The following is a 22,997-nucleotide window of genomic DNA, read 5'->3' on the forward strand; positions in this document are numbered from 1 at the left end:
TTGTGTGTTTTTCTAAGATTCTTTAATTGCACCCGTTACCTGCGGCCGAGGACCGGCGTACTCTGACACTAACCTAGGGTTATGTTGAGATAGTCCCAAGAGGAGGGTTCTGTCGTAAATGTGTTGCTGGTAGAATATTTAATTCTTTTCCTCCCCCTGTCGTAGGTACCGGTATGTTGCTGGATTGTTTAGGTTGCTATGGGGGGGGTGGTTCTGCCAACTCCTCGAGTCCTTCATTTTATCGCCATTGTATAAAGTATTCCAGTCCAGGAGACAAATGTCAGTGAGTTGAAAATCGCAGCATAAAGGACAATGAGAACTTTGTTTTAAGCAGTCGGGTTTATCTTTCGGTACACAGGAGTTGTGGGTTTGCAGTACCTCTCATACGCGTGGTTGTATCATACATGCTGCCTGCAGTCTTGCTCTGAACTCCATGCATTTGGCGGAGAATAGAAAGTCTCAGGTTTCAGAGTAGCAGCCGTGTTAGTCTGTATTCGCAAAAAGAAAAGGAGTACTTGTGGCACCTTAGAGACTAACAAATTTATTAGAGCATAAGCTTTCGTGAGCTACAGCTCACTTCATCGGATGCATTCTAATAATGCATCTAATAATGCACTCTAATAAATTTGTTAGTCGCTAAGGTGCCACAAGTACTCCTTTTCTTTTTAATAGAAAGTCTGTGTCATGTGCCACGGGGGGTGGGGAGGGGAAGTGGATCGTTACACTTTCCTTCTGTCACGTGTAGCCGGGTTTTATATAGAACCAGATGATGTCCCTCCATGGCACCCTTTAAGCATGAGTACCTAGGCACTTAGTAAGGGCACCTAGGTTCTTCTTAAAAAGAAAAGGAGTACTTGTGGCACCTTAGAGACTAACAAATTTCAGGCCAATCAATATTTGCAACGGGGGAAAATGGAATGGTTGCAAAGTGCAGATCAAAAAGTACTAAGAATCCAGCAAACAGCAGTGAAAGAAACAGTGTCCTCTTCAGGAAGTTGACAGTAGGAGCTGCGGAGGAGAGGAAAATGCCAGTTCCTGCTAGTATATTCAATGACCGATACCCGGAAGGAGAGTGCTACTATTAAGTCTCTGAGCCGAGGTAACTTCCTCACAGCTGTGTGGGGAGGCATTTGACTCGTGGTCCGTGTTTTCCCCAGGAATTGAAATTAGGGGGAGATGTTCAAATATACAGCAGGGGTGATGGCTGACGAGGGGTAAGACAGTGAGGGTGAAGGTGGGCTGTGTGGGACGATAGTAAAAACTAAAAAATGTTTAATGACCATTTTAGTAGATTTAACTCATGTTTTAAAATTACACAAATTAAAGTTGGCTGCTCAAGCCTACAGTGAAACACTACATCTACATCCTTCTTGGTTTCTTGTAATTTTGCACAACTCTATTAATGAACTTCTTGAATGCAGTGCATTCATGTTTGGAGGCTTCTCTTGTGCCAGTCCTTCATTATATACTCCTGATCAGGCAGAAGGACTCCTTTCAGAACACACAATTCTATTCAATGAGGAAAAAGAATGCTCAGCGGTAGCTGTTGTGACTGGGAGTGGCAAGAGATGGATTCCTATTTCTTTCATCCCAGGAAACATAGCACAGCAATTGGGTTGAATCACTAGTGATGACAAAGAAGTTGAAGTCAAATCTGCATGTGTTTGTCTTATGATATTCCACTCTGTTCAAATTCTTTATTCTGTCCTGACCACATGGCAGCCCCATTGTTGGTAGTGCCTCACTCCACTTAACTTTTGGTGTTTAGATAGGCAACTGTAAAAGCTACGTAGAGGTTCAGTAGAATCCAGAAGTTGCTGTTGTAGATTTGTAAGAATCACATCTGTGTATTTTTCAGCTGTCTTAACAAAAACATCTTGTCCCCTTCACTTAAGGAGTCAAATAAGTGCCTTAATTAGTCAACTTCTGAACTGAAGTCTTTGCTTCTTCCATTACGTTTTCAGTGTATAGAGCTCTGATCCAAGTGTAGCTTCTATTGCTAGACAAAGGTCTACTACTGTTGTAGAAGATGCCTGGATGGCATTGTTTAATGACCCAAGTGGTTTCTACAGTAGACTTAAGAGAGAGAATGGCAATAATCTCTGAATTTAGTAGCAAAAGTAGTCCACCAGCCTCACTACTTAGATCCATCTCATCTCAGTTGATACTTTCCAAAGCCAATAATAATGGTTTCAGTAATTTTAAGACAACAGCCAAGGGTCACTTATGAGAAAGCCAGCAGGTTTTCCAGATGGGACTCGTACTGGGACTGAAGTTCAAATATCTTCTATTTTTTTCCAAGATGTTCAGTCTTTTGGACTCTTGCTGGAAAAAAGAAGACATTAAATTTATGGCTTTTTAAATGTCTTTTGAAGATTGACATCTCGATCTAGTGATAATTGGAGTAGGGCCTCTGCGGTGTGTATAGGAGAGATTAGGGTTACACTTTTTTCTGAGCAAAGCTTGTACTCCATTATTTCTTCCAGAGAAGTTTGTAGCTCCATCGAAGGCACAAGCAGCCATCTCTTTGGGGTTCAATTTATAAGCATTTAACTTTTCTAAGATGTGGGTTGTCACAGATGCAGCTGATGCGTCTTCTATGACCTGAACATCTAGAAATGCATCTACTGGGCTACCTACCACTGACATCAAGATAACGTATGCAGTGGCTTAACACTTGATGCCCATTTGCATCGGTGCATTCATCAGCCATGTATGCACGTTTTCTGAGTGAGGTGAGAGAGTTCTTCACTTTTTCAACTGCTGAGTCTTTCACTGTTGCATCGCATGCTTCTAACAGTCAGTTGAGTTGCTTGCAGAAAGATAGTGAGTATTTGCCAGTCCTGGTCAGAACCAATGTCCCACTTCAGGATTAACAGGTGACCATGCACTTAACATTGGCCTCCAGTTTCTAGTGTCTGGTATCTCTTGCTTAAATAGAAAGTATGATGTGACAGCCATGTTTGTTCCCCTAAACTGTGTTGTGTCTCCAGCATTCTTAAGAGCCTCATTAAGTACTTCTTAAAATTGGTTTTGACAGTGATTGGTTTCTAAGGCTTTCTGCATATCGATGCAGTCCAGAGGCTTGGTGTTTTGGAGCCTTTTCACATAGGTTGTCAGCATTGGTTTGCTGATTAGTCTGGCAAACCAAGCTCTTCCACTCTTATTGTATAAATCCATGGTAAACCCACATCTTGAACACTGCGTGCAGTTCTGGTTACCCCATCTCAAAAAGTTTTCTTGGAGTTGGAAAAGGTTATAGAAAGGGCAACTACAATTATTAGGGGTATTGAACAGCTTTCATATGAGGACAGATTAATAAGACTGCGGCTTCTCAGCTTGGAAAAGAAACAACTAAGAGGGGATATGATAGAGGTCTATAAAATCTTGACTGATGTGGAGAAAGTGAATAAGGAAGTGTGTTGTTTACTGCTTCTGATAACACAAGAGCTAAGGGGTTACCCAGTGAAATTAATAGGCATCAGGTTTAAAACAAAGAAAAGGAACAGACAGTCAACCTGTGGAACTTTTGCCAGGGGATGTTGTGAAGGCCAAGACTATAATAGGGTTCAAAAAAGAATAGATAAGTTCATGGACAATAGATCCATCAATAGCTATTAGCAGGATGGGCATGGATGGACGCCATGTTCTGAGTGTCCCTAGCCTCTTTTCACCAGAAGCTGGGAGTGGATGACAGGGGACTGATCACTCGATAATTGTCCTGTTCTGTTCATTCCCTTTGAAGCACCTGGCATTGGCCACTGTCAGAAGAGAGGATACTGGACTAGATGGACCATTGGTCTGACCCAGTATGATCATTCTTAAGTAAAAAAGTAATTATATTATAATAAAAATGTTTAGTGCAGAAACACCCCAAGATAATGACCTCTTGAAATAGCAATAAGATGAGATAACAATCTTGGCAAATAATGCATTTTAAAAATCTTTGCCTACTAGGAAATATGTATTTATATACGTTTCCCAGTCACAATCTAGCATTCTGGAGCAAAGTTACTAAAACATAATCCATCAATCAAATGTTCCTTTAACCGTACCACTCCCTTCTCCCTCCCGCCCCCATTCATAGTTGTTGTCCTTTGTCAATGGAGACCCAGAGTTCAGAGGTGCTTTCGCATGAGTTCGCTTCCCCACACTGTGGGAGGAAGGAGGCACCTTATCTTTCCTCCAGCCACTTGCCACTTGCTCTGGCCACTGTTAGTTATGCCACCAGCACTCCACCTCTCCATTGCCAATGGCCCTGTGCCGTCACCTGCTATCATCTGCCATTGTGACCTCTGAGAGTCAGTCTTGAGGTTCCACCAGCTCTCAGTGATTTCAGCTCTCAGTGGGGGAATCTCACTGCTAGTGGAGGCCGGGCTGTCTCTTCCACAGAAACACTGTCCCAAAGCAGGTCTAAGCCCTTAGGCCTGATTATCAGTGATTTCAACTCTAGTGGTCACTTAACAAAACCAAAAACTCCCAGTGGACCCTAATCAGCTTTATCTTTAAACAGGGGAGCCGGGGGTAGTCAAATAGTGCTTGTGACTTAGGCAGAGCCCACACCACCAAGCAAAACACCTGTCCCCACCCTCTTTCTCTTCCTCTTTTTCTCTCTCCACTGGGATCTGCCATCCAAACCCTTTGCTTAGGGCATGTCTTCACTAACAATGTTAAAGTGCTGCCATGGCTCCACGAGGGGAATAGCTGGTCTAGCACTGTCTACACTAGCACTTTACAGCACTGAAACTTGCAGCTCTCGGGGGTGGTTTTTTCACACCCCTGAGCGAGAAAGTTGCTGCAGTGTAGACAAGCGCTTAGTGAGTGCAGTTCAGTTCTGTTGAGGGTGACCAGTGCTTAATTTGTAATGAAAGAAGTGCCAGGGCTCAAGTAAGTTGTTTTTTTTACTTTCATAACTGATGTGGCAAGCCTAGAGATCCCAGGGCTATGAACTACCAGGCCTAGATGTGCTAGGGCTCAGATTTGGCAAAAATTAAGCACTCAGGGTGGCAGCCTGTCCTGATTGAGAGGAAGTATAGTTCTGCTGCCCTTTACTCATACAATAAGGATAGCAACATTTCATTACCCCCGCATTCGATATTAAGGTGATTTGTAACCCAGCACCAGCCAAAATTGATCACTTGGGTAACACAGCTGTCTGTTGGATACCTAGACAGAGTAAATACAGTCTGATCCTGAAGCCTTTCTCTCCCCTGTTTTTCCCCCTCCCCAGCTCATCACTAGTTGTCATGGGAGAGCTCATTCAGATCTTGCTTACAAATTATAATTTGAAATTATTATTGGCCAACATTGCCAAAATGAATGTGCCGACATTGTCAGAAAAAAGCTGTATAAGGAAGCTAGTCTTTGTTCATACTTTTCAAACCTATTATGCTTTTCCAGGTACAAGTTTTTATCATATACTGTATATGCTTTTAAAGTGTGTGTGTTAATGTTTCAACTTCAATTCAAATTTCCAACCAATGATTGCATGTAACTAGTTGACCACTGGGTGGGTGTTGGGGAAATTCGGAGTGTGTGTGTAGGGAAATCCCTGCTAGTCATTTAAAAAGGGCTTAGAGATCCCGGACTGGCAGGTACTATATAGATGTACAAAGTATCATGATTATTGTTAAGATGCTTTAGGGAGGAAATATATTTTAAAAGAGAACAAAGCTATCCAATATAATCACATCCCTTGTTTTGTATTATAATTCATTATTGTGTCATGGTAGCACCTAGGAACCTCAGACAAGATCAGAGCCCGATTGTACTAGGCACTATACAGATAAGTAATTAAGAAGGCGAGCACTTGACTCAGAGTTTACAGACTTAGAAATACAATCATGGTGCTACTGAAGTCCGTGGAAAAACTCCCATAGCAGATTGTATGAACAGATGGGCAAAACAGACAGGGTGGGGCTGGGTTGAAATGAGGTAACAAAACTGATAACTTCTAGAAGAAAAATAGAAGTCTCAGCTTGGCACTTGCTTAACCATGGCTAGATGGAAGTGATTTGTAATTATCAAGGCAGAGAGAAGTATTAAAGAAGGATTTTGGTGGGGAATTTTCCCCATGCATAAGGGGTGGCATGGGAGAAAGCATGGAGATACTTGGCATAGAATCAGGCCAGAGAAACTATTAGCATTGGCAGAGCACAGGCCAATGATTTAACCCATTATTGCTTATGAAATACAGGTTTAGGTGGCTGAGTATAATTCTGCCTTGTGTTTGGGAAATCAGAAAGCCAAGTTAACAGATATTTTGCTTGTAATTTTATAGGTCAGACTGTAGCTCTGAATACTTCTTATCCTTCAATTGTTTGTATGGGATATTTTGATTATGAAATAAAGCTTATTTCCCTCAGATGTTTAAAAAAATGAGGAAAAGATAAGGATGAAGTAAACAAGTTGGTGTGAATTCAGGTTTTCCTATTTGTTGTTTTAAAGAGAATTTTGGAGTGATTTAAACTTCTAATTTATAGGTGCAAAGTTTATTGTAGGATATCTTTTATATTTTATAGGGTATTTGATTTAAAAAAAAAAACAACTCACCCATCCATAATGAGAGATCCATAACACTAGCTAGATTTCAATGTTAATTAAAAGGTAGTTTTATCACACTGAGCATTGCTACATGATACCTGAAGTACTTTTTATGCTATCTGAGGAAAAATGACAGGTTTCAGAGGGGTAGCCGTGTTAGTCTGTATCAGTTAAAAACAACGAGGAGTCCTTGTGGCGCCTTAGAGACTGACACATTATTTGGGCATAAGCTTTTGTGGGCTATAATCCACTTCATCAGATGCATGGAGTGGAAAATACAGTAAGCAGGTATAAATATACAGCACATGAAAAGATGGGAGTTGCCTTACCAAGTGGAGGGTCAGTGCTAAGGAGGCTAATTCAGTCATGCTGGATGTGGCCCATTCCCAATAGTTGACAAGAAGGGGTGAATATCAACAGAGGTAAAATTATTTTTTGTAGTGACCCAACTACTCCCAGTCTTTATTCAGGCCTAATTTGATGGTGTCAAGTTTGCAAATTAATTCCAGTTCTGCAGTTTCTTGTTGAAGTCTGTTTTTGAAGGTTTTTTGTTGAAGAATGGTGACTTTTAAGTCTGTTTTTGAGTGTTCAGGGAAATTGAAGTGTTCTCCAACTGGTTTTTGAATGTTACAGTTCTTGATGTCTGATTTGTGTCCATTTATTCTTTTGCATAGAGACAGTCCGGTTTGGCCAATGTACATGGCAGAGGGGCATTGCTGGCACATGATCACCTGCACATCTACCAATGTGATATGTCAACAAATTAGTTCAAAGCAGAAGCATGTTCAAAACTGGTGCATGTAGATAACCACATATGAATAGAATCATCTTGGAATTTGATTTGGTTACAATATTGCATAAGTGAACATCATAAAGCAATGAACAATTTGAAACATGGCTTGACATAAGGGGCTTAAAGTCCAATGGTAACTAATCCTTTTTTAAAAAATGCAGCATTAAGCAAAGGTACTTTAACACTGGGATGAGAACAGTCATGATAAAAAGTCACAGATTAACTATTCCTCCTAAATTAAGCTTGGCATTTTTTTGTCAGTGCAGAAATCGCTGTATTTCAGTGATTTGGTTTTTTTGGCAGATGAATGACTGTTTGAATCTAATAATAGGTGATGTTGACAATTGTGGATAATGGAAGAGGAAAAAATCTGCACTGCAAAACCAAAATCAGCAACAAACCAAGCAAATAAAATATTACTATAAGCAAAATATAAATATGTATTAAAAAAAACTACAATTAATGCCAGTGTCCTTAAAGTAGTTCTTAGCATGAAGAGAGACCAGGAATCCAACACTCTGCTCATATAGCCAAACACAGCAAACTGCATCTTAATCAGATCAAGTTTCACCTAAAAAGTTAAAGCAGATGTACTTATATTTTAAAATGAACCATAGCACATGTAATCCAATACTTCAGTAATAAAATATATTAAAAAAAAACTGAGGTGGCAATCTATTGTGACTGAGAATCAAAGGATGTAACACAGAACCAAGAAGGGTTGAAAATTTACCAGGCAGCTACTAGCTGGAGGTCAGCAGGAAAGATGGAAGCCTCTACCAGCATGATCCAAGGCCACTATCAAGTGGGAAGCTGAAAATGCATGTTTTTTTTTTTTCTCCCCCAAATGGTGCTTTCCCTGGACTCTGGTGCTCCCTCACCTTCCCCTTGAACATCCATCTGTAGTTAGTTGTTGTCTGTCAAACTTAAAATTTCCCTCCTCAGTCAGTCACTCTCAGTCATTTATTTTTGCTATCCTTAATTTCCAAAAACAGAATTAATTCAAGAGACATATAAAAAGAAATAACTACAGAATAAGCCTACTAATGAAACAATGCGGATCATCGTTAATGCTGTCCCAAAACAAGATATAAAGTCCATAATAGTTGTTTAATTGTTTACAATTAAAGAGTGCCTATAGACCTGACTGTTGCATGCAATATGTGGGGTGGTTATGTCTTAAACTGAATCAGAAGCTGAAGTTAGGGCATGGCTACACTCGCAAGTTAGAGCACATTAGAGCAGCCCTGGGTGCCCTAACTCATGACTCATTCACACTGGCAAGGCACGTAGAGCGCTCGGACTCCGCGGCTGGAGCGCTCCTTGTAATCCACCTCAATGAGAAGCATAACGCTGCGCCACGGCTGGAGCACCGCGTCGCCAGTGTGGATGCCCTGGTCTATTAATGCGCTCTGATTGGCCTCCAGAAGTGTCGCACAATGCCTGTTCTAGCCATTCTGGTCATTACTTCGAACGCTACTGCCCTGCCCTCAGGTGACCAAGCGTCAGACCCGTCCTTTAAATTCTCTGGGAATTTTGAAAATCCCCTTCCTGTTTGCTCAGCAAGGCGTGGAGTGCTCTCAGCGAATCTTTCCAGGTGACTATGCCTCCATGCACCAAGCGATCCCCAGTATGGAGCAATGGCGAGGTGCTGGACCTCATCAGTGTTTGGGAGGAGGAAGCTGTCCAGTCCCCAGCTGCGCTCCAGCTGTAGGAATTATGATACCTTTGGGCAGATATCAAGGGACATGATGGAAAGGGGCCATGACCGGGACACACTGCAGTACAGGATTAAAGTGAAGGAGCTGCAGAATGCCTACCACAAAGCCCGCGAGGCAAACCGCCGCTCCAGTGCTGCCCCCACAACCTGCCATTTCTACAGAGAGCTGGATACAATACTTGGGGGTGACCCCACCTCTACTCCGAAGACCACCATGGACACTTCAGAGCCCCAGTCAACAAGGTGGTAGTAGTAGGAGGAAAGTGGAAGCGAAGGTGCTGAGGAGGAGGGAGACAGCCCAGCATACCTAGATGCATGTAGCCAGGAGCTGCTCTCAAGCCAGGAGGAAGGTAGCCAGTCACAGCGGCTAGTGCTTGGGCAAGGACAAACAGCAGAGGAGGTGCCTGGTAAGCAGCTTTTATTTTGGAAAGGAAGTTGTTTGGTGTGGGCTCTTGGGGCGAGGAGGGTTAAGGCTGCATGCATGCCTAGATGTGGAATAAAGTGTTGATGTGCTCTCTCACATCGCAGTAATCGGCCTCAGTGAGCACTTCAGAGGTCTCATGCAGAAGCTAGCGCAGGTTCCTTGGCAGAGCTATTGTGCTCCTTGTCCCAGTAAGGCTAACATGTCTGCACCACTGTGCTATGACGGGCAGGGGGACCATTCCTGCACACAGGCAAGCTGCATGTGGGCCAGGGCGGAAGCCCGCATTGTAATAGAAAATCCTCCCTTGCTTCCCAGGTCACCCTCAGCCGCGAGATATCTTCCAGGATGAACTCCTGTGGAAAATGTGGGGACAGTGTTGAGAATAGGGGCCCCCTACAGCTGTTGGCTCTGTCCAAGGCACAGAACCCCAGAGGACAGTACAGCTGTGAAACAATCAGTCCCCTTTTACCCGGTGCTTACTCACCATTTTGGGGTCCTGTGGGTTACGTGCGCTCGCTTTGGGATGGGCAATTTCTGCTATTGTGTACATTGCTTGTCTTTAACTATGACCGAACTATTGCTGTGTCTGGTGTGAACAATGCTGCCTCTGTTAAGTGTTTCATTTTGGCTTTACAGATGCAATCCTGAGATCCCAGCCATCCTTGTTATCAATGTCCGAAAGACTCCAAAAAATCAGGAAATGGTGCATAGAAGCAAAGAGGACATGCTGCATGAAGTAATGCAGCAGTCCCTTAATGAAAATCAAAAAGCGCAGAAGTGGGGGGAGAGTGAAAGGAGGGTCTGCCAGCAGAATGCGGATCACTGGCACCAAATCACGGAGCGGCTACCAAGCATCATGGAGTGCCAAGCAGATTCGATACAGGTGCTCGTAGCAAAGCAGGCGGAGCACTTCCACGCCCCTTTACCCTTACCCTCCCCCCAGCCCTTGTCCCAAAACTCTTTTCCTCGTGTCACCTCCAACCCACTTTCCCCAGCATCTGGGTTCTTATCGCCATCAGATGCCTCCAACACCTGTAGCTTCACCACCCAGCCCTGAAAACTACGACCTTTACCCACTGCACTCAGCCCCCATCACCATGCATTTTACCCAGCCTGAAGTGCAGCACTCATTGCGTGGCATTCCAGACAGGAAGGCTGAGTATGATAACAGGACATACGCAAATCTGTGGTTGTCCTGTTCCCCACCCACCTCCTTCCCTCATCCCACACAGCATAGAAGTGTCATGCCCTTTCTGTTTCCCAAGCAGTTATGTTTCTTTTCAATAAATGATTTTTTTGGCTTTGAAAACATTCTTTATTATTGCATTAAATAAAAGACACCATAGCCCAGGAAAGCAACAGGCACTGCAAGTCAGTTCATCATTCGTAGCAAACACAGATTCCTACTAACATTGGAACCATTGCACTTCACGCCTGTGCAGGGCACCAAACATTACTGGTGGCTTTTAGCCTCAAATTGCTCCCTCAAGGCATCCCTAATCCTTGCAGCCCCGTGCTGGGCCCCTCTAATAGCCCTGCTCTCTGGCTGTTCAAATTCAGCCTCCAGGTGTTGAACTTCCAAGGTCCATGCCTGAGTGAATCTTTCACCCCTCCCTTCACAAATGTTATGGAGGGTACAGCACGTGGATATAACCGTGGGGATGTTGTCATCAGCCAGGTCCAGCTTCTCATATAGACAGCGCCAGCGGCCCTTTAAACGGCCAAAAGCACACTCCTCAGTTATTCTGTACCCACTCAGCCTGTTGTTGAACCGGGCCTTGCTACTGTCAAGGCTCCCTGTGAAGGGTTTCATGAGCCATGGCATTAAGGGTAAGCAGGGTCTCCAAAGATCACAATGGGCATTTCGACTTCCCCTATGGCGATCTTCTGGTCTGGAAAGAAAGTCTCGGCTTGCAGTTTCCTGAACAAGCCTGTGTTCCAAAAGATGCATGCGTCTTTCACCTTTCCGGACCAGCCTGTGTTAATGTCAGTGAAATACCCACGATGATCCACAAGCGCCTGGAGAACCATAGAGAAATAGCCCTTCCGATTAACGTACTCGGAGGCGAGGTGGGCTGGTGCCAGAATAGGAATATGCGTCCGATCTATTGCGCCTCTGCAGTTAGGAAAACCCATTTGTGGCCACAAATGTCATACACATTACCCAGAGTCACGGTTCTTCTGAGCAAGATGCGATTAATGGCCCTGCAAACTTGCATCAACATGATTCCAATAGTCGACTTTCCTACTCCAAACTGGTTAGCGACTGATTGGTAGCTATCTGGAGTTGCCAGCATCCAGATTGCAATAGCCACCCGCTTCTCCACCGGCAGGGCAGCTCTCAATCTATGTCCTTGTGCCCCAGGGTGGGGGCGAGCTCATCACACAGTCCCATGAAAGTGGCTTTTCTCATCCGAAAGGTCTGCAGCCACTGCTAGTCACCCTGGACTTGCATGACGATATGATCCCACCACTCGCTGCTGGTTTCCGGAGCCCAAAAGTAGTGATCCACTCTGGTGAGCATGTCCACGAATGACATAAGCAATCTCGTGTTGTATGCGTTATGTGAGTCAACATCATCCTCGGACTCCTCACTGTCACTTTGTAGCTTAAGGAGTAACTCGACTGCAAATGTGGACGGAAGCACAGGGATTCCTGGGATGCGAAGCGATACATCACGGGGCATTGGGACAGGACAGCGCCAGAATGGGAAGAGGTGCTCTGTGGGATAGCTGCCCATAATGCATTGCTCCCAATGCCGCTGCAAATGTGGCCATGCCAGTGCACTTGCAGCTGACAGTATGAACACACTGCACGCTTTCTCACTGCAGCGCTTTCCTCCGAGGGCTGGTTTAACTCTCAGTGCTCTACAGCTGCAAGTGTAGCCATGCCCTAATTTACATAAAACAGCAGCTTGCTTGACATGCAGGGCATGGGCTACATTTGCAGATGTAGAGCGCTTTGAGTTAAACCAGCCTTTGTAGCGCGCAATAGGGAAAGTGCTGAAGTCTGTCCACACTGACAGCTGCAAGCACACTGGCGTGTCCACATTTGCAGCACTTGCAGCGGCATTGAGAGCGGTGCATTGTGGGCAGCCATCCCACAGAGTACCTCTTCCCATTCTGGCACTATGACTTAGGGGAAGGGTGTGGGGGGTGCAGGGCATTCTGGGTTCTGTTCCAACGCCCCGTGATGCATCGGTTCATATCCCAGCAATCCCTCTGCTTCTGTCCACAATTGGCGCCATCTTTCAATGTTTTTTTTGTACTGCCCACTCTATCTTCCCTTTCGGTCTGGGGGAATGGAGCCCGAACTGCTGAGGAATATGCTGATGAGTCTCGCCAGCACGTCATGTTTGGCAGTTGAGTTACTTCTTAAGATCCAAAGTGACCGTGAGGACTCGGATGATGGTATCGACACAAGTAACGCATATGACATGAGATTGTGTGTGGCATTCACGGACATGCTCACCACTGTGGAACGGCGCTTTTGGGCTCGGGATGATGGTGGGATCACATCGTCATGCAAGTCTGGGATGACTAGCAGTGGCTGCAGAACTTTCAGATGAGAAAAGCCACTTTCATGGGACTGTGTGAGGAGCTTGCCCCACCCTGAGGGGCAAGGACATGAGATTGAGAGCTGACCTGATGGGGGAGAAGCAGGTGGCTATTGCAATCTGAAAGCTGGCAACTTCAGACAGCTACCAATCGGTCGCTAACCAGTTTGAAAGTTGACCGTTGGAATCGTCTTGATGCAAGTTTGCAGGGCCGTTAATCGCATCCTGCTCAGAAGAAGTGACACTGGGTAACATGCATGACATGCTACTCTGAAACCTGTGCATGACATTGTGGCTGGCTTTGCACAAATGGGTTTCCCTAAATGCAGAGAGGCGATAGATGGCACGCATATTCCAATTCTGGCACCAACCCACCTAGCCTCCGAGTACGTTACTCGGAAGGGCTGTGTCTCCATGGTTCTCCAGGTGCTTGTGGATCACCGTGGGCATTTCATTGACATTAACGCAGGCTGGCCCAGAAAGGTGCATGACGCACACATCTTTCAGAACACTGGTCTGTGCAGGAAGCTGCAAGCCGGGACTTTTTTCCCAGACCAGAAGATCACCATAGGGGAAGTCGAAATGCCTATTGTGATCCTTGGAGACCCCACTTATCCTTTAATGCCGTGGCTCATGAAACCCTACACAGGGAGCCTTGACAGCAGCAAGGAGCGGTTCAACAACAGGCTGAGCCGGTGCAGAATGACTGTGGAGTGTGTTTTTGGCCATTTAAAGGGCTGCTGGCCTCTCTGTATGGGAAGCCGGACCTGGCTGATAACAGTATCCCCACAGTTATATCTGCGCGCCGTACTCTCCATAACATTTGTGAAGGGAAGGGTGAAAGATTCACTCAGGCAGGGAACTTGGAGGTTCAACACCTGGAGGCTGAATTTGAACAGCCAGAGAGCATGGCTATTAGAGGGACCCAGCACAGGGCTGCAAGGATTAGGGATGCTTTGAGAGAGCAATTTGAGGCTGAAAGCCACCAGTAATGTTTGGTGCCCTGTACGGGAGTGAAGTGCAGTGGTTCCAATGTTAGTAGGAATCTGTGCTTGCTACATATGATACGCTGACTTGCAGTGCCTGTTGCTTTCCTGGGCTAAGCTATTGCTTTTACTTTATGCAATAATAAAGAATGTTTTCAAAGCAAAAACATCCATTTAATGAAAAGAAAATTCATTTATTGAAAAGAGACACAACTGCTTGGGAAACACAAAGGGCAAGGGGGTTGGGTGGGAAACTGAACAATTACAGGTTTGCGTATGTCCCGTTATCATACTCAGCCTTCCTGTTTGGAGTGCTGTGCAATGAGTGCTGCACTTCAGGCTGGGTAAAATGCATGGTGATGGGGGTTGAGTGCAGTGGGTAAGGGTTGTAGTTTTCAGGGCTGGGTGATGAAGCTACAGGTGTTGGAGGCATCTGATGGCAGTAAGAACCCGAGTGTTGGGGAAAGTGGGTTGGAGGTAACTTGGGGGCACGAGGGAAAGAGTTTTGGGACAAGGGCTGCGGGCGGGGGGGTGCAGTAGTGCTCCGCCTGCATGGCTATGAGCACCTAGATCAAGTTCGCTTGGCGCTCCATGATGCTTAGCAGCCGCTCTGTGCTTTGGTGCCAGTGATCCACATTCTGCTGGGAGACACTCCTTTCACTCTCCAGCCACTCCTGCGCTTTTTGATTTTCATTAAGGGAGTGCTGCATTGCTTCATGCAGCGTGTCCTCTTTGCTTCTACATGGCCTCTTCCTGATTCTTTGCAGTCTCTCAGCCGGTGATAACACGGATGGCTGGGATTTCAGGGTTGCATCTGTAAAGGCAAAATGCAACATTTAATAGAGGCAGCGTTGTTCACACCAGACAAAACAATGATTCCTCCGTACTTAAGGGCAAGCACAGTCTACACAATAGCATAATTTGCCCATCCCAGAGTGAGCGCACATAACCCATGGGAGTCCCAAATGGTGAGTAAGCACAGGGTCAAGAGGGACTGATTCTTTCATGGCTGTACTGTCCTCTGGGTTTCTGTGCCTTGGAGAGAGCTAACAGCTGCAAGGGGGGCCCTTTTCTGAACACTGTCCCCACATCCTGGAATATATCTCGTTGCTGAGGGTGACCTGGGAAGCAAGGGAGAGTCTTCTACTACAATGTGGCTTCTGCCCTGGCCCATCCATATGCAGCTTGCCTGTGTGCAGCAATGGTCCTCCTGCCCGTCATGGTACAGTGGCGCAGACATGTTAGCCTGACTGGGACAAAGACCTCAGTGGGTCTCCCATGAAACCTGCGCAAGCACATTGCCCAAGTTCTGGATGAGACCTTTGAAGAGATCACTGAGGCCAATTACCACGATGAGAGCGAGCACATCAACCCCCTATTCCGCATCTAGGCATGCATGCAGCCCTAACCCTCCTCGCCCCAAGAGCCTGCACCAAATAACTTCCTTCCCAAAATAAAAGCCGCTTACCGGGAACCTCCTCTGGTGTTTTGTCCTTCCCCAAGCACCATCCGCCACGACTGGCTACCTTCCTCCTGACTTGAGAGCAGCTCCTTGTCTGCATGCATCTAGGGATGCCTTGGTGTCTTCCTCCTCCTCAGCACCCTCGCTCCTGCTTTCCTCCTCCTGCCTTGTTGGACTGGGCTCTGAAGTGTCCATGGTGGTACTCAGAGTGGAGGTGGGGTCACCCCCAAGTATTGCATCCAGCTCTTTGTAAAAATGGCAGGTCGTGGGGGGCAGGACCGGAGTGGCTGTTTGCCTCACGGGCTTTGAGGTAGGCATTCCGCAGCTCCTTCACTTTAACTCTGCACTGCAGAGTGTCTCGGTCATGGCCCCTTTCCATCATGTCCCTTGATATCTGCCCGAAGGTATTGTCATTCCTACGGCTGGAGCACAGCTAGGACTAGACAGCTTCCTCCCCCCAAACCCTGATGAGGTTCAGCACTTTGCCATTGCTCCATATTGGGGATCGCCTGATGCGTGGAGGCATGGTCACCTGGAAAGATTCGCTGAGAGCACTCCATGCCTTGCTGAGTAAATAGGAAGGGGATCTTCAAAATTCCCAGAGAATTTAAAGGACGGGTCTGATGGTTGGTCACCTGAGGGCAAGGCAGTAGAGTTCAAAGTGATGACCAGAGTGGCTAGAACAGGTATTGTGGGACACTTGTGGAGGCCGATCAGAGCAGATTAACATCCCAGGACGTCCACACTGGTGCCACGGCGCATCATTCCACTTGTCGAGATGGAGTACCAGGAGCGCTCTAGCTGCGGAGTCGGAGCGCTTTATGTGCCTTGCCAGTGTGGACGCGTTGTGAGTTAGAGCGCACTGGGCTGCTTTAATGTGCTCTAATTCGTAAGTGTAGCGATGCCCACACGGTATCTTGTGATAAGGATATTGCACTTTCGCCCTGAGATCTCCACTGGGTGCCAATTGACTTCTCAACAGTGTGTAAAAGGCATTGTTTATGACATAATAAAGTCTTAAATGATCTGGGACCTACTTGAGAGACTCTCCCCAGGTGACATACTGCTGCCATTGTGATTCTTAGTTGGGTCTGGAATGGCTGTGTAGGATTGGAGTTTTAATAGGTCTGCTGACTGAGGGGTGTTTTGTAGGAGATGGAGAGAAGAAAATCACTGCTTGTTTGTTTTTGTTTTATTTTTGGGGGTTTTTTTGTTTGTTTTTTGTTTTTTACATTGTGCTTTTAATTGGTTTCAGGATACCCAGAGCCTGTGATGGATGATGATTTAAGTTGTCTTTTTTTGGGGGGGGGGGAGGGAGGGAGGAGAGTTTATAGAAAAAACTCCACAAACAAAAACTGTAATTTAGCAGTATTTAGGCTCTAACCAAAATGGTTGCTGCAAAGGAAAATCATGCCTCACTAAACTTTAGAATGCTTTGAACTTGTCAGTAACTAGCTGATAATGGATGACATTATTTATTTAGACTTTCCAATCGTCTGATCTTTGACCAAGTTCCTCCATATCAGATTACTAAAAGAAACACAGTAGTCATAGGGTGAGAGGCAAAATAGTGTCAGGGATCAAAAATTGGCTAGGAAACAGAAAACAAAAAGGTGCCACAAGTTCTCCTTTTCTTTTTGCGAATACAGACTAACACGGCTGCTACTCTGAAACCTAAGAAAACAAATAAATGGTCCATTGCCATCATGGCAGAATGTTAATGGTGTGGTGCCACATGATTCTATTGTAGGACCAGTTTAGCTTAATATATTTATCAATGATCTGGAAAAAGGACTGAGCAGTGAGATGGTAAAATGTGCAGATGACACAAAATTATGTAGGTTAGTCAAGTCTACAGAGAACTGTGAGGAACTTCAGAAAGACCTAACCAAGCTAGGTGAATGGGCAACATGATGGCATGGCAAATGAAACTCAGTGTTGATAAATGTAAAGTAGTTTGTATGGGTGGGAAAAATGTGAACTACTCATACACCTTACTGGGTTCTAAATTAACTTTACCAACTCAGGGAAAGGATGTGGGCATCACCGTGGACAGCTCAAGGAAGAGCTCTGCTCATTGTACAGCTGTGATTTAAAAAAAGGCAAACAAAAAGGTAAGTTATTTAAGGATGGGGATAGAGGATAATACAGAAGATGTTATGTCATTGCATAAATTGCAATATATGTCATTGCATAAATTGTTGCTGAGACTATAAAATAATTTGAAAATTCCTCTAAAAAATTCTCTCTATATATGTATATATGGAACAGGCAAATGAACAACTTCCTTGGGCGCTCTTTCTAGCAAATGCCATTCTTTCCTGTGACAAAGTCCTGTCAGCTACATTATCATTTTCGTGTGGATGCTCTGCATCTCTTTTATTAATTGGATGGTCATGATGTAGATGGCAGTTTGAAGAAATTGATTTGTCTACATGCAGAATAGGTAAACATTCAATTTTGGCAGTTGATGTTTTAAACTAAAAATACAAAGCCCGATATCCTCCTTTCTTTATTAGTATTAGGCAACTTATTCTTCTTAGACTAAGTTATCAAGCACACAATTATTAATGGTTTTTAGGAAGAGTTGTTGCTTATAATTAAAGTTGAATTTGCGCTCTGATCTATTTATCCATGTATTTAAAAAAATGCAAAGTTTTTTTTATTTATGTTATTTTACAGTTAGCTTCTTTGCTAAGTTACTAGTATTTCATGCATTTTAAAATGATTCCCTTTCCAGACTTCTTTCAAGTAAAGGAAGATTGCATAATTTTAGGGGAGAGGTTTTATTGTGTCTTCTTTCAGTTACCACTCCAAATAAACTCGACTGTAAACTAGATTGGTATCTTAAATAAACACCAATAAATTTTCCATCTAGAAGTGAGCAATTCACTTTGTTTTATTTCTCTTGCTTTTTTCATTTCACCCTAATCTTTTATTTCTGTCCTTTGTTTTCACCCCCTCAGATCTGTGCATCTTTTTCCTTCCCAGATCCCCTTGTAGGGCCCAATTTATATATATATATATATATATATATATATATATATATATAAAAAAAAAACAGGTAAGCAGGTGCATAACTTTGCTCATATGAGTATTCTCATTGGCCACATGGGAACTGACTTCAGTGTGGCTCTATGCAGAGGTGTGACTGTATGTATTAGCTTGCAGTATTGGGTCCCGAAAGACAGATAAAACCAATAAGTATATTGTTGACAGGTGGAAATTTAGGGAGTAATATTTTAGAAAACTTTTTCTTTAGAAAGATGAGCAGAGCACAAAGGTGCTTTGGTTTCATTCTATGAGGAAATATGAGCAACAAACTTTCCTCTGGCTGCTGTTGGGACATAAATATATATCTTCCAAAGCAGTTAGTTGAATGGCCAACTGAAAATGCCAGCATTATAATGATGGAGGATCTGTTTCTCCTTTGCAATTACTTAATTCTATAATTAGTACTAAGGGCCCCACATGTTATTGTTCAAAACGTGAAGTAATCATGCCTGAGTTGCCAGAACAAAAATTATCCAGTTCAATTTTTATTCTTGTCCATTATCAGATTGGAACAGAGACCTATTTATTTTGTTGTTTATTTAAATGTATTCATTTCATGCTGTGTATGAAGGGGTGTACAAGCACTTTGGGGGTCTCTGGAAAGAACTCTCTTGGGCTATAACCATCCATATTTCCCCTCATTGTCTACATTGTCTCTCTGGGTTCACTGTTCCCAGCAAATATGCAAGTTTGATAATGAATTCTGAAATTCAATTGGATTCTTCCCAGGTCTTTTGTGAGTTCCTTTCTAACCAACTGGTCAGGGACAGAAGGACGGCAGCTGGGTAGCATTACTCATCTAATCAGGTCAGCTGATCTTACCTGCAAATAAACTTGTAAGGTAACTGGAAATGGGACAAGTGGGTGGGGGAATTTCTTCCTCTCCTTTTTGTGTGGAAATTGTTGGAGAGTCAATGTGGACAAGTAGTGAGTGTAAAAGAAACTGTTGGATCTAGGGCTTAATTTTGGTTTACTCTGTTTTTTATTTTTGCTTATAGTGTATTATGGAGAGCAAGTGTATTATGGAGAGCAATCGCTTGTGATTCAGGGTTGTGATATTGAATTTGAGTTACTGGGGGGTGAGGAGGAAACAAACCATGTTTGTGGGGTTTTTGTCCACTTGTACAGAGATGGTTCACAGATATCTCAACTGTCCTTGGAGCTTTCCCACCAGGGTCCTGCTCTGTACATGTGTAAGGGTCTGCTGTGTGGATCCAATTCTAGGATTGGGGAATGTATTGCTAACAAAAGGTTAATTGACATTTCTAGAGAAGTGTAGGAAAACAGTATCCTGTTGAAATCGATTAGTATTAACCTCACTGGGGTATATGAATATTATAAGGCGTCCCCTTCAAAACTCATCTGCATATTTTGATTATTTTTATGAAAATCATAAATTAGATACTTTGATATAGAGTAATTCATATCTTTACAAATGTTGATATAAGGATATGCAAGTTAGGTATGCTTCAAAAATATTTTTTCCTCCTATGCCTGCATGCAACCAAGTAACGGGCTGATTATATGAAGAAAATTCTTTCTGAAGGTCCCTGTTCTGTGAAAGTAGTGCATTTGCTTAACTTTATGTATGTGAATAGCCCCCCCTGAGTACGCTCTGTGTGTGTGTGTGTGTTTATAGGGTTAGGACTTTGGAGACTGATACTTACTTGACCCTCATCACCATAGTATCCTACATAAGTGTTGTGGGTTATTTTTCTGTAAGATCAAAGTTTACAATTTTGTTTGTTTGTTTGTTTAATCCTAGATAAAGAGACAAACTATGAAAATTGAGAATAGAGCTAGGTGAAAAAAATTGTGTACACATTTTTTTTCAGCAAAAAGTACAGATTTGGCAAGGCTTTCTTCACATTTTTGAAATATCTTTGTTTCAATACTAATTTCCTTTGTTTTTATTTAAAAAAGGCTCAGTCAAATCAAAGCTTTTTCATTTTTCGTCAAACAGTGTTTCCTTTAACCCCAAACTGGTTTTTGTTTGTTTGTTGTAAAAGTGTTAGCGAACCAAAAAAAACCCTGTTCACACAATTCTAGCTGAGAGAGATGACTATTCAATTTATTCTTGAAAGAAAGGAAGAGAAGCAGGTGACCTTCTCTCCATTCCTCTCCCCTTTACTGAGTATACCTAAGAAGTATGTAAAGGGTGCACTTTTTTTTCTTTCTATTCTTTCCCTCTTCTTTTTCTCTATTCCTCTCCTCATTGGCAATCACTCAGCTTGATAAAATATCACTCACCTCACTGTGGTATCTGAACTGCTATCAGATACTGTAATTAAAGAAATAAAGCACACTTTGGTTTCAGTCGCTCTCCTATTATTCCTGAATAATAATCCACATTAAAAAATCGAGGAGTACTTGTGGCACTTTAGAGACTAACAAATTTATTTGGGCATAAGCATTCGTGCATCTGACAAAGTGGGTTTTAGCCCACGAAAGCTTATGCCCAGATAAATTTGTTAGTCTCTAAGGTGCTACAAGTACTCCTTTTTTTTTTTTTTTTTTTGATAACGTGGCTACCACTCTGAAACCAATCCACACAAAGTATTTCTTGGTGTATAATAGATTGAATAACCCAGATAAGAGAGAGATACTGAACTAACTTTCAAAAGTTGTACCTAAGATGCATATAAGCAACTCATCTCTTCATAAAGAGCCATCAAAACTAAAAATGATGAATTAGAGATATGCATTTTGCCTTTTGTAAGAAGGAAAACACAGAATTGTTGCAATTCTAAACAGAAAAAAAATTCCATTTGACGTAATCCACACTTTATAGGATAGAGACTATGAATAGATAACCAACTAACTTTATAAATCTGTATGAAACCACCTCTCAGCTATTTTAGATGGGACGGAAGACTTTAACTGGGTCCTATGCCTGGAGGTAGTGGTCCTAGAGCTGTGAAGGTGGCTATAAGCCACCTCAGGATTCTGTTTACACAAGGGAAGTCCCCTCCCCTCCCCCCCCATGGCTGGCTTTTTGGCTGCCTTGCATAGTCGGAGGCATAAAGTGTGCTCAAGGATTTGGTCCTTTGACTTCTAAAGGGAAGAGCAGCATGATAAAAATAGTGTAGACTACTGTCTGCAATTTGATGAAAATTCAACTGGTTGTACAGATTTCCTTTTATTAGTACAACATGTGGTCCATAAAATTGTTGTCAGAAAAGCAGTGCTGGTAGAACTGCAATGGAAAGTTAGAACACAACATTTTGTAGTTCTCTAATACAGAATTATTGGCAGATAAATGTTATAGCATTTATGATTGGAATAAGAAATATGAACTTCTCCCTAGCGGAAGTAATTTTAGAAGTTGCAAATGCAAATGCGCGCACGCGCGCGCACACACACAAAATTCTAAAAGGGAAGTGGGCTGTCTGAATTACTCTCCCTGTTTGAGGGAGGTAGGTTGAGGAGAAATGATTTTGTCACTCTTAGATAGAAAGTACTGCAGAAATACTTAGCAGGACATTTTTTTGGCATAAATATCGTGCGTGACATCAGGTTCATGACTCAGTATTTCTGGTAGCAGTAACTTCACACAATAAATCAATGCCAAATCTATGTAGGTTATGAGCACTCTTAGCTGTAAAATAAGGAACAATGTGAGAGAGAGATAATGGAGGGGAGAGAAGAACAATAAATTCTGGGGCTATTAATGCGTTTTACTACTGAAAAAGCACTTGTCTGGGTTCATCCCCTATGTGATGAGGGGCACAAGTCATTTTAGATGGCTAAGGCCACTCTTTTGTATCCCCCAAGGTGGTGTCAACCTTAACATTTGCAGGGTCCCAACTTCCTGGGGGCCAAACAGGGTTGCAAGTAACCACCGCCTCCAGGGTGGGTGTGAGGGGGTGGGTAATAGTGTGGCCATTAGTTTCATCTTAGGGGAGAATGCTAATCATCTCAGCAAGAGGTGACTAAAATACCTCCAGCTCTGAAAACGAGTGGCGGTGGGTAGGGCTGTCCCTAGGGGAGTGCAGGGCCTGGGACATAGGCTCCAAGATTCTAATCTGCTGTGGGGTGCTCTGCCCAGGCCCTGCCCCCACTACATCTCTTCCCCCAAGGTCTCGGCCCGCTCTGCCTTTTCCCTGCCTAGTTCTGCTCTCTCCCCTGAGTGCGCTATGCCCTTGCTCCCGTCCCCCGTAGCACCTCCTGACTCTGCAGGTTTCAGAGTAGCAGCCGTGTTAGTCTGTATTCGCAAAAAGAAAAGGAGGACTTGTGGCACCTTAGAGACTAACAAATTTATTAGAGCATAAGCTTTCGCTTCATCTGACTCTGCAAAACATCTGATCAGTGGCAGGTGGTAGGTGCTGAGAGGGAGGGGGAGCTGCTGATGGGTGGGGCTTGCTGGTGGGCAGGAGGCACTGGGAGAAGGGGGAGGTTCTGGTAGGGGGGCTCCTCCTTGCCCCCCCACCTGTCGCTCTTCTCCTTGCTGTCAACCCTC

General features: G+C 43.8%; 1 protein-coding gene across 4 annotated transcripts in view; it reads left to right on the forward strand.

The window, feature by feature from the left end:
- ADK (adenosine kinase) overlaps positions 1–22,997 on the forward strand; it is a 553,898-nt gene that overhangs the window by 567 nt on the left and 530,334 nt on the right. Inside the window, exon 1 of one of the 4 annotated variants that reach the window (XM_043519910.1) lies at positions 19,397–19,465. The exons of the other annotated variants lie outside the window; for them this stretch is intronic. The gene's annotated coding sequence lies outside the window, so the exon portion shown is untranslated. Of the gene's footprint in view, positions 1–19,396; positions 19,466–22,997 lie in introns of those variants that run through there. 4 annotated transcript variants of the gene reach the window in all.

This window comes from Dermochelys coriacea, chromosome 7 (assembly GCF_009764565.3).
Source record: "Dermochelys coriacea isolate rDerCor1 chromosome 7, rDerCor1.pri.v4, whole genome shotgun sequence".
In the NCBI taxonomy this organism is placed as follows: Eukaryota; Metazoa; Chordata; order Testudines; family Dermochelyidae; genus Dermochelys; species Dermochelys coriacea.